General features: G+C 39.5%; 1 non-coding gene across 1 annotated transcript; it reads left to right on the top strand.

The window, feature by feature from the left end:
- Positions 1 to 6141: 6141 nt before the first annotated feature.
- LOC143645310 (U6 spliceosomal RNA) lies at positions 6142 to 6248 on the top strand. Its single transcript, XR_013157034.1, has one exon. It is a non-coding gene; the product is annotated as a U6 spliceosomal RNA (small nuclear RNA).
- The last annotated feature ends 5700 nt before the right edge of the window (positions 6249 to 11948 follow it).

Here is an 11948-nt window from a genome sequence, read left to right as displayed (position 1 = left end):
CCAGCTGCCTAGATCTCTGATAATGATAGCGTAGCTCTTATTTTCTGCCCAGTGATTATAAAAACCTTGTGACTAATCTTCACTTGTAACCAGTTATCCAGTTTTTCAGCTTTAAAGTCTTATAATCACTAAAGACAGCTTCTAATGTTTATTAATGAAGGGTCTTGGGTCAGCTCAGAACTAACCCACCCCATGTCCAAAGTTATCTTGACGACTGAGACTGGATCTAACCAAAGTAGGCCCACCAGACATGTACAGTAGCTTAGACTTTAACCTAACAGTCATCCTCCTCTGTTCTGGTTTATTGGCTTCTGGAATGCGATAGACCAGAAATGGAATGACTTTTAAAAAGGGGAATTTAATAAGTTGCTAGTTTACAGTTCTAAGGCTGAGAAAATGTCCCAATTAAAACAAGTCAATAGAAATGTCCAATCAAAGGCATCCAGGGAAAGATACCTTGGTTCAAGAAGGCCAATGAAGTTCAGGGTGTCTCTCTCAAGTGAGAAGGCACATGGCGAACACAGTCAGGGCTTCTCTCTTGGCTGGAAGGACACATGGTGAACACAGTGTCATCTGCTAGCTTTCTCTTCTGGCTTCAGCTTTCATGAAGCTTCCCAGGAGGCGTTTCCCTTCTTCATCTCCAAAGGTTGTTGGCTGGTGGACTCTCTGCTTCTCGTGGCTGTCATTCTGCTCTCTCAGAATCTCCAGCTTTCTCCAAAATGTTTCCTTTTTTATAGCATTCCAGTAAACTAATCAAGACTCACCCAAATGGGTGGAGACACATCTCCACCTAATCCAATTTAGCAACCACTCTTGATTGAGTCACATCTCCAGGGAGATGACCTAATTACAGATTCATCCATACAGTACTGAATAGGGATTAGAAGAAATGGCTGGATTTATAAAATGGGATTAGGATTAAAACATGGCTTTTTAGGATACATACATCCTTTCGAACCAGCACACCCTCATTTTGCCATTTTCTTACATAGGTTCTGTGACTAAACATGTTCTCAATCTGTGCATGTTCAATAATCAGATCACCTCTAATTACATCATCTGGAGACACTGTGCTCATTATCCTATAATGAGCCCATCTTTTTTCTCTAATAAAATTATCAGAATTATTTTAGTTCAGAGAGACAGATTTTGGGCCACTAGGCCATCTGCTCTCCTACTATGCACCTTGTAATAAACTTTGTCTCTATTTGTGTCTTAGAAATTGGTTATTGAGCACAATGAGCTAAAAAAATCCATAGCCTTTCTCTGGCAACCATTTGGCGACCCTCTGATGGGACAAATGTCCAAGGCTCTGGAGCCCCAGCAGAGCAGGTAAGCCAGGTAACCAAGCCTTTTGTGGCCACTGGAATGAATTTAGTCTAACTGGGGTTCTCTGTTTTACTGGCACCCCAGAGACTTTTGGTGCTTTAAAAAAGCTTCAAAGAGAGAAATGTTTCCAGTACCATGTCTGGACATCTGACTGGGTAAGTGGGTCAACAATGAGTAAAACTAAATTGGGGAGTAAATATGGTGGTTTGAGTCTTCTTGACCCAGTTCTGGGTCACTTCCAGAACAATCCCCCTTGCTCTGACTTCTAATAGGTTTTTCGATGAGAGTGAGGAGAAGAGACCAAAACTTGCCCTAAGGAGCTTTATTGGGGGCTGTGTGCAGATGGGCTAAAGCCTAAGATGGCGATAGCACTGAGCAGAGGAAGAGGTACAGCTTATATAGGATGGTTGGCAGGAAATAGGGAAAGGAAAGCAGTGGGTTTTCTTTGTCTAGCGTGGGAGCAGGAAGTCAGCAGGTTTCCATTGGTTGGTTTTGTAAGCCAGGGGGCTAAATTGGGAATTGGCAGTTTTTCATTGGTGAGATTTGAAAATTAAATGCTGCCATAGTCATGCAGGGTTGCAACTGCTGGATGTTGGCTAGGGGAGTTTATCTCAAGATTGCAGCTGCCGGAGGGCAGGAGGGCATGGGATAGGGTAGGCTCAGTGAGTTTCCTGGAAATCATGGGTGGAGAAAATCTCTTGGAATATTTGTTAGGGGTTGGTCACATCATGGGGGGAAGGGTTTTGCCTAACAATCTACGCAGCTTTCTGTTTTCTGGGAACCATGCTATATGGGGTTTGAGGCCCTGAATGAGTCTTCTCTTGAGTAATCCAACAATTAATTGGTATTTAATGAACTTGATTAGGCCTATTTGAGTGCTAGCTGATATGTGACCTAGGTATAGTAAGAGAATAATGCTTGTTTAATTATTAATCAGTGTATTACATGTTAAATGCCTGTTTAATTGTTAGTTGGTATGTTCGGTATAGTTATTAATTGGTGTGTTACTTAAATATAATAAGCTTTAAATGTTTGCTTGAATTTGTTGTTGTGAACTGCATTTGTATGGGTCAATGTTCCTAATTGGTTATTTATTTATTTTTTTGCATGGGCAGGCATCAGGAATCTAACCCAGGTCTCTGGCATGGCAGGCAAGAACTCTGCAACTGAGCCGCTATGGCCTGCCCAGCTTTTTCTAATTGGTTATTAATTATGGAAATTCTTTAATAATAGAAACTTTGGACTGTATTAAAAATTGGAAAGAGTTTAGTTATGAATCTAAAAAAAAAGGTGTTTATTTCTGTATCATAAGCTGGCCTCAAAATGATTTAAAATAAAAATACTACCTTTACGGTTAACATTAAAGATATTACAGTTAAAATTGTTCTACAAAAAGGTAGATGTAAGATAAGATAATATATTCAATCCTTATAATTGTCTCTCTCAGAGGTATTTCTATTTCTTGTGTAACTTCCTATTTGTGTCTGTCTGCCCATTCAATGTATATTCTCATACCTCCATATAAGAATAACAAAGTGACAAAATTCTTTTTAAAAAGCTCTATTGAAATTGCTTAAGAAATAAATAGGCAGTTTAATATAAATTTTATAATTGGTACTTCTGAAGTAAAAGAGTAAAAAGAGAAAAAACTCTCTGAATGGCAAGATTCAAAACCTTAGTTTTGTAATTACTGTAAACAAAACCTGGACATTAGGGAAAAAGCACCCCAGAAATTTCCCTAAAGCAATGGAAAACTGCCAAAGGGATGCCTCTGGAAAAAGCAAAGATGTTTTCCTATGGTCCTGGTCACAGCTTTTAGTAAAATAAATCTAATACTTGGAAATAAAAAAGGGCATAGGAACTCTCAAAATTCCATGGCCCTCACCTAAAACTTTCAACAAACCAGGCTTCGTTTTGTCTCAAGGCCTAACCATCTAAAGCAGTTTTGAAGGGAGGGCTAGGTACAGAAAGATACTGAGGAGTATGGTTTAGAATTCTGTTTTTTTTTTTTTTTTTTTTTTTTTTTTTTTACTGGGCATGGACATTATAAATGGTAAGCACTGAAAATTCTACAGATCCCTGGTAGCATGGGAGGTGACTCCCAGGGATGCACCTAGTCCTGGCACAATGGGATTGACAGTGCTATCCCAAACAAAAAAGGGAAAAGAAATGTAACAAGGTATCACTAACTGAGAGAGTTCAAATAGAGTAGAGAGGCTACTCTGTAGGTTACTCTTAATGTAAGCTTTAGTTAAACATTGCTACCTATCATAATTTGCCAACCCCCAACCAAAACCATTCCTGCCAAACCTAAAGAACACCTAGATCATCATACAAGATTCTACAAAAGTTCCATGCACTAGGATAACTTTCCAGAAACCTGCAGTATCCAGATGGGTCCTGGACCTGAAAAGTCCTGAAATACAGAGGGGCTCAGCCTCTCCAGTACATCAACTAGTACATCTCCCTATCCCATATTACTGACAGCCCTTTCCAACATGAAAAAGTTAGAATGGGCATTGCCCAAATACCCCTAAAGAGTGGGAGAAAGATCAAATGTGATGGTGGAGATATACAGAGAAAGTAGGGTTTAACAAATGAGTATGATTGCTGAATCATTATATTGATATTTCTTTCAGTCTCCAGTATCTTAGAGCAGCTAGAAGTAAAAATCTGAAATTGTTGAATTGTAACCCATACCGAACTCTGAAATCTAATTTCAGAGATCTAAATCTACAACTAATTGTTGCAACATGCCTTGAAATCTATTGCTTTTTTGTATGTGTGTTATTTTTCACAAAAAAATTTTTTAAAAAGTTGATTGTGATGATAAATGCACCGCTATATGATGATATTGTGAGCCATTGATTGTACACTTTGGATGACTACATGGTATGTGAATATATAATATATATCAATAAAAAATAGCCAGAAGGAAATACTTGGAATTGATGAACTGTTATCCCAGTAGCCTTGATTCACAGTGTAATCATGTGATCATGAAAACTTTGTGACTGACATTCCCTTTATCCACTGTATGGACAGAAAAGTAAGAACATAAAGACAGAAAAATAAGTAAATTAAAAAAATGCTACAGAATAGGCTATATTTGTTAATATTTTTTCCAACTATATCTTTGCAATGGTAACTGTAGTAATCCGATCATTATTAAAATATAAATAGCCTTGGGATAGGGGTAACTGAATAAAATTTATTTACCGAATTTCAGTAAGTAAAATGAAAGATCTGTGAGAGATATGGAAAATTTTTCCTGGATTTAGGCTGGGAACAAATTAAACAACTGCAGTATATTTAACAGAACTTGATAATCTAGGCACTTTAAAAATTGTTTGTAATTCTAAGATATTATGAGAACAAATATTTTTTCAACCTCTGATAAAAGGAATTTTATGATAAATTTTAAATTGAGCAAATGTGATTTTATCCTGCTTGAATATGTTCTCCCTAAATTTATACAAGCTTACTGATAAAATAAGCTATTATTATAAATACATTCTCAAAATTCCTCTTAAGCTAGCCTAAGTAAATAAGTTATGTTACATGAACTGAGCAATGTACCTGGTAATAGTAACACTTATATATAGTATAATAAAATTTAACATATACTAATGCTTCAAATATGTTCTATTTAAGCAATCAGTTAAATTTAGTAAGAAATATAAGTGGATTTTTTTTATAACCTTGATTAACTGGAATTCAAAGAATCTGGCTTTTGGTTACTTGGTCATTTGTTACATCAGTATATGGAAGAATTTGAATGTGTAGTGGCTTTGTTAATGTCAATCAGTATATTTCTATTAGTAAATGCTGTTATAAATAGAAAACAGCTAATTCTTAACTTCTAGTTAGAATATACATGAACCAGGGCATAGTGTGAGACAGTAATCATGAAGGAATAAAAATACTGGAAGAATTTTAAAAGTGGGTAGATAAAGAATGACCTGAGAAGACCCTGTAGAAGATATAACACTTGTAAGACTTTCAAATAAGAAAGTAACATTCATATAAATAGAGCTCTGAACTAGTTTTTTAGAAGCCATAACTTAAATCTTATAAACTAACATATTTCTAGTATTATTTAGCAACTGGGAATAATATTGTGGAAAATTTTAGATTTTTTTCCTGTACCTAAATCCCTTAAATATAAAAAAACTGATTATATTTCAAGCTTGTGGCTTTTCTGACCTTTGAAGGTAGTGCTGAATTAGATTGAGAGATTTTAGGCATATTATAAAGCAATCATTTGTGTGTCTGAATATAAAGTATATAGATGCTTGACTGTGTTCCAAACACAAGCATATTCCTTCTTCCATTAAATTGTAATATCTCTGTCTCTTCTCCCTTTCATGAATTATTGAAAGGAAGTATGCAGGTTCAAAAAGCTTTGTGAATTTGTTATCAAATTTATTTCTGAATATGTACAGTCTGGAAAAATAAAATACTATAGGTGGAGAATGGATATGGAAGATGGTAGAAAGTTTAAGGAAATGAATTTTGTTTACTATAGTCATTGTTGACTACAAGCCCTGAATGGATACAGAAAGTAGTAGAGAGTTAGAGGAGGTGAATTTTGTTTGTTGTAGTCATTGTTGACCATAAGCCCTGAATGAATATGGAGAGCTGTAAAAAGGAATTTATGAAAGTGAATCCTGTCTGTCATAGCCAGTGCTGTCCAAAATTTAATAAGTCTGTTATCATGTATTTCAAAAAAATAAAGATTTTTTTGTCAAACTGGGTATTCATACAAAACTAAAGTTTGGGTTTTTTTTCCCTGTTGAAATAATGTGAATTGTGCTCATTTCAGCAGCACATATACTAAAATTGGAATGATACAGAGAAGATTAGCATGGCCCATGCACAAGGATGACATGCAAATTCGTAAAGCATTACAAATTTCTAAGAAGAAAAAATACTGTGGATTGTTAGTGTGCTTTTAATGTAAAGTTTTGAAGAAGTTTTTCTTAATCATCCAACTACTCTGTCTAGAAAACAAAGATTTTACATCAGAATTCAATATCCTTGTTAATATTTGTGTTGGCCTTATCCTTTATTTCAGAGTACAAGTCTTCTCACTCTTAATGGAAAAACTGTTACAAATAATTTGTTCATTCACCTTGTAAAAGTAAGGTGCTGCCATGGTCAGGTTCATGTGTCAACTTCGCCAAGTGTTGGTACCTGTTTGTCTGGTTGGGCAGGTACTGGCCTGTCTGTTGCAATGAGGACATTTCATAGAATTAAATCATAATCACATCAGCTGCATCCACAGCTGATTCCATTTGTAATCAGCCAAGGGGAGTGTCTTCTGCAATGAGGTGATGCTTAATCTAATCACTGGAAGCCTTTTAAGGAGGATTCAGAATAGACAGGCTCTCTTCCTACTTCAGTCAGTGAGCCTCTCCTGTGGAGTTTATCCAGACCCTCCATTGGAATCATCACCTTCATAGCCTGCCCTGTGGATTTTGGACTCTGCGTTTCCATGGTTATGTGAAACACTTTTATAAATTTTATATTTGCGAGTGTTTCCTGTTGATTCTGTTTCTGTAGAGAACTCTAACTGATACTACTTGGCACCAGGAGTGGTTCTTAGGAAACAAAATCTTAAAAATGGGTTTTATGAATGGTTTTCTGCTCTGACTGGACTCAAAGGCACTAAAGACTCTGGTTCCCATAATCAGAATGACTCCCAATCCATGGAGTGAATTGGCAAAAGAGATAGTCAAAATTTCACCATTCGATTCTCCTGATGCTTCGCTTGTACGAAGCCAGGCTCTAAGGGATAATGTTTTTGACACCTTTACAGAGTTTTGTGGAAATAAGAGGTATAGAGATGTCGGCTGGTTGTTAGATACACTGCATACATTAAAGAGTGAAAGGGATGGTCTTAAGGCTTCAAATGAGAAGCTTAAGTGCTGTCTCACAGATGTAGAAGTTTCTGTGAGTGTCCTGAAGGAAAATCTTATTTCCTGTGGCTGTAAACTTGAGATCTCTGAAAATCAGACTCAGAATCTTTTTGTTAGAGTAGCAACTTTACAATGTTTTACATTGAAATCTCAGTGTTGCATGGTGTCTGCTGTTGAAGTGTGGGCATTGATTGAAAAGAAGTGGGACCCTGAAAATTGAGATGTGGCATGGATTGATAATGATGTTGGGGGCGAGGTTGAAACCCTAGGTCATGCTGAGTCTTCTCTAGATAACCCTATAATAGTCTGCCCTGAGGACATAGTTGCCCCACCTCCAGCCTGCCTTAAGGAGTTGGCTACCCAAACTCCTTCTGAAGGGATTAGCCCTAGAGTGATTAATCCAGTTTCACCAGATGAAACTGCAAATGAATCCCCTGAAGCAAATGGCTTGGAAGATATTTCTAATTCTTTTCATAACCCACCCCCAACACCCCTCATTTCTTCTAGACCTATAACTAGACTAAAATCCCAAAAGGCCACTAAAGGTGAGGTACAAAGTATCACACATGAGGAGGTATGTTATACTTCAAACGAACTGTGTGAGTTTTCCAATTGATATAGACAGAAATCAGGGGAATATGTGTGGCAATGGATTTTAAGGGTGTGGGATAATGGTGGGAGGAATATAAGGGTAGATCAGGCTGAATTTATTTATATAGGACCACTAAACAGAGATTCTGCATTCAATTTTATAGCTTGAGGGGTTAGAAAGGTATTAACAGTTGTTTGAATGGTTGGTTGAACATGGATCAAAAGGTGGCCAACATTACCTGAGGTTGAAATGCCAGAACTGCCCTGGTATAATGTAGATGAGGGGATCCAGAGGCTTAGAGAGATTGGACTGTTACAGTGGATTTATCATGCAAAGCCTGCTCTTACACCCCAGGAATTTCCGGCGTATGCACCTTTTACCAGAACAGTAAGAAATAAATTTATGAGAGTAGCGCCATCACCCCTGAAGAGCTCTGTAGTTGTACTTCTCTGTAGGCCAGGATATTACTATAGGAACTGCTGTCACTGAGCTGGAATCCTTAAACACCATGGGGATGACCAGGTCCTGAAGCCAGAAGCCAGGTGGCAGCATTTAATTGCCAAAGACAGGGTAGACATGGCTATTATAATAGACAGCAAACTCAAAGCAGGAGTCAAAATTATATGAATTGCAGAGATTTGTGGCATTTGCTAGTAAATCACAGGGTACCTAGCAATACAATAGAAGAGAAGTCTAATAAATTCTTGTTCGAGTTGTATGAATGAAAGAGCTTTATGTCAAGTGAAAGAAAGTCTAACCTGAATTACAAAAATACAGAGTTACAGCCCTTAATCAATTTCCAGACTTGAGACAGTTTACAGACTCAGAGCCCCTTGAACACAGGGGAGGCCAGGTCCTTTTGGGGGAGAACCCTGTTACACTGACACGAATTTATACTGTTACTCTTCCTCCAAGCCTTCCCCAAGGAGACCAACAGCCTTTTACCAGGGTAACTGTGCATTCAGGAAAAGGAAATGATCAGATATTTTGGGGTTTATTAGACACTGGTTCAGAAGTGACATTAATTCCAGGGGACACAAAACATCACTCTGGTCCCCCAGTCAGAGTGGAGGCTTATGGAGGCCAGGTAATCAATGGAGATTTAGCTCAGGTCCATCTCACAGTGGGTCCAGAGGGCCCCCGGGCACATTCTGTAGTTGTTTCCCCAGTTCCAGAATGTATAATAGGAATAGACATACTGAGCAACTGGCAGAATCTCCACATTGGCTCTCTAACTCGTGCAGTGAGGGCTATTATGGTGGGAAAGGCCAAGTGGAAGCCACTAGAACTGCCCCTACCAAGCAAAATAGTAAATCAGAAGCAGTACTAGATTCCTGGAGGGATTACAGAGATTACTGCCACTGTTAAGGACTTGAAGGATGCAGGGGTGGTGATTCCAGCCACATCCCCATTCAACTCTCCTATTTGGCCTGTGTAGAAAACACATGGGTCTTGGAAGATGACAGTGGATTATCGTAAGCTCTACCAGGTGGTAACTCCAATTGCAGCTGATGTTCCAGATGTGGTATCATTTCTTGAGCAAATCAATACATCCCCTGGTTCCTGGTATGCAGCTATTGATCTGGCAAATGCTTTTTCTTCAATAGCTATTAGTAAGGACCACCAGAAGCAGTTTGCTTTCAGCTGGCAAGGTCAGCAACATACTTTCACTGTCCTACCTCAGGGGTAAATCAACTCTCCAGCCCTATGTCATAATATTGTCCGCAGGGACCTTGATCATTTCTGCCTCCCAGAAGACATCACACTGGTCCATTATATTGATGATATCATGTTGATTGGACCTAGTGAGCAAGAACTAGCAACTACTCTAGACTTACTGGTAAGGCATTTGTGTGTCAGAGGATGGGAGATAAATCCAACAAAAATACAGGGGCCTTCCACATCAGTGAAATTTCTAGGTGTCCAGTGGTGTGGGGCATGTCGAGATATCCCTTCTAAGGTGAAGGATAAGTTGCTCATCTGGCCCCTCCTACTACCAAAAAAGAGGCACAATGCCTAGTTGGTCTCTTTGGATTTTCATGATAACATATTCCTGATTTGGGTGTGCTACTCTGACCCATTTATCGAGTGACCAGAAAAGCTGCTAATTTTGAGTGGGGACCTGAACAAGAGAAGGCTCTGCGACAGGTCCAAGCTGCTGTACAAGCTGCTTTGCCACTTGGGCCATATGATCCAGGAGATCCAATGGTGCTGGAAGTGTCAGTGGCAAATAGAGATGCTGTTTGGAGCCTTTGGCAGGCTCCTATAGAAGAATCACAACACAGACCTTAGGATTTTGGAGCAAAGCCTTACCATCTGCTGCAGATAACTACTCTCCTTTTGAGAAACAGCTTTTGGGCTGCTACTGGGCCTTAGTAGAGACTGAACGCTTAACCATGGGCCACCAAGTTACCATGAAACCTGAGTTGCCTATCATGAGCTGGGTATTATCTGACCAACCAAGCCATAAAGTTGGGCATGTGCAGAAGCATTCTATTGTAAAATGGAAATGGTATATACAAGGTAGGACCAGAGCAGGTCCTGAAGGCACAAGTAAGTTACATGAGGAAGTGGCCCAAACGCCCATGGTCTCCACTCCTGACACATTACCTTCTCTTTGCCAGACCAGAGCTATGGCCTCTTGGTGAGTTCCTTACAGTGAATTGACTGAGGAAGAGAAAACTCGGGCCTGGTTTACAGATGGTTCAGCGTGATATGCAGGTACCACCTGAAAGTGGACAGCTGCGGCACTACTACCCCTTCTGGGGTGTCCTTGAAGGACAGTGGTGAGGGGAAATCCTCCCAGTGGGCAGAACTTTGAGAAGTGCACCTGGTTGTTCATTTTGCTTGGAAGGAGAACTGGCCAGAGGTGCGTTTGTATATTGACTCATGGGCTGTTGCTAAAGGTTTGGCTGATGGTCAGGGACTTGGAAATACCATAATTGGAAAATTGGTGACAAAGAGGTCTGGGGAAGAAGTATGTGGACCATAACTGGAAAACTGGTGACAAATTTGGGGAAGAAGCCCACTGAGTGGGCTAAAAACATGAACATGTTTGTTCTAGTTTGCTAGCTGTCAGAATGCAATATACCAGAAACAGAATGGCTTTTAAAAAGGGTAATTTAATGAGTTGCTAGTTTGTAATTCTGAGGCCAAGAACTGTCCCAATTAAAACAAGTAGAGATGTCCAATCTAAGGCATCCAGGGAAAGATACCTTGGTTCAAGAATGCCAATGAAGTTCAGGGTTTCTTTCTCAAGTGGAAGGGCACATGGTGGACACAGTCAGAGTTTCTCCCTCATCTGGAAAGGCACATGGTGAACACGGTAAGGGTTCCTCTCTCATCTGGCAGGGCACATGGCAAACATGGCATCATCTTCTAGCTTCTTCTCCTGGCTTCCTGTTTCATGAAGCCACTTTTCTTCTTCATTTCCAAGGGTTGCTGGCTGGTGGACTCTGCTTCTCATGGCTATGTTGTTCTGCTCTGCATTCTCTCTCTGAATCTCCCATTCTCCAAAATGTTTCCTCTTTTATAGAACTCCAGTAAACCAATCAAGACCCACCCAGATGGGTGGAGACATGTTGTCACCTAATCCAGTTTAACAACCACTCTTGACTAAATCACATCATCCAGGGAGACGATCCAATCATAGTTTCAAGCATACAGTATTTAACAGGGTTTATTCTACTTTTATGAAATAGAATTTTGATTAAAACATGGCTTTTCTAGGGGGCATACTTCCTTTCAAATCAGCACAATATTTATGTCCCATATGAATCTGCACCAGAGGGTGACTTCAGCAGAGGAAGGTTTTAATAGTCAAGTGGATAAGATGACCCATTCTGTGGATACCAGTCAGCCTCTTTCCCCAGCAACTTCTGTCATTGCCCAATGGACTCATGAACAAAGTGGTCATGGTGGTAGGGATGGAGGTTACGCATGGGCTCAGCAACATGGACTTCCACTCACCAAGGCTGACCTGGCTATAGCCACTGCTGAGTGCCCAATCTGCCAGCAGCAGAGACCCACACTCAGCCCCCGATATGGCACCATTCACCAAGGTGACCAGCCAGCTACATGATGGCAGGTTGGTTACATTGGACCAC

The sequence above is a fragment of the Tamandua tetradactyla genome, chromosome 8, assembly GCF_023851605.1.
Source record: "Tamandua tetradactyla isolate mTamTet1 chromosome 8, mTamTet1.pri, whole genome shotgun sequence".
In the NCBI taxonomy this organism is placed as follows: Eukaryota; Metazoa; Chordata; class Mammalia; order Pilosa; family Myrmecophagidae; genus Tamandua; species Tamandua tetradactyla.
The sequence above is the reverse complement of the archived record's forward strand: the minus strand, read 5'-3'. Positions and strand labels throughout refer to the sequence as shown.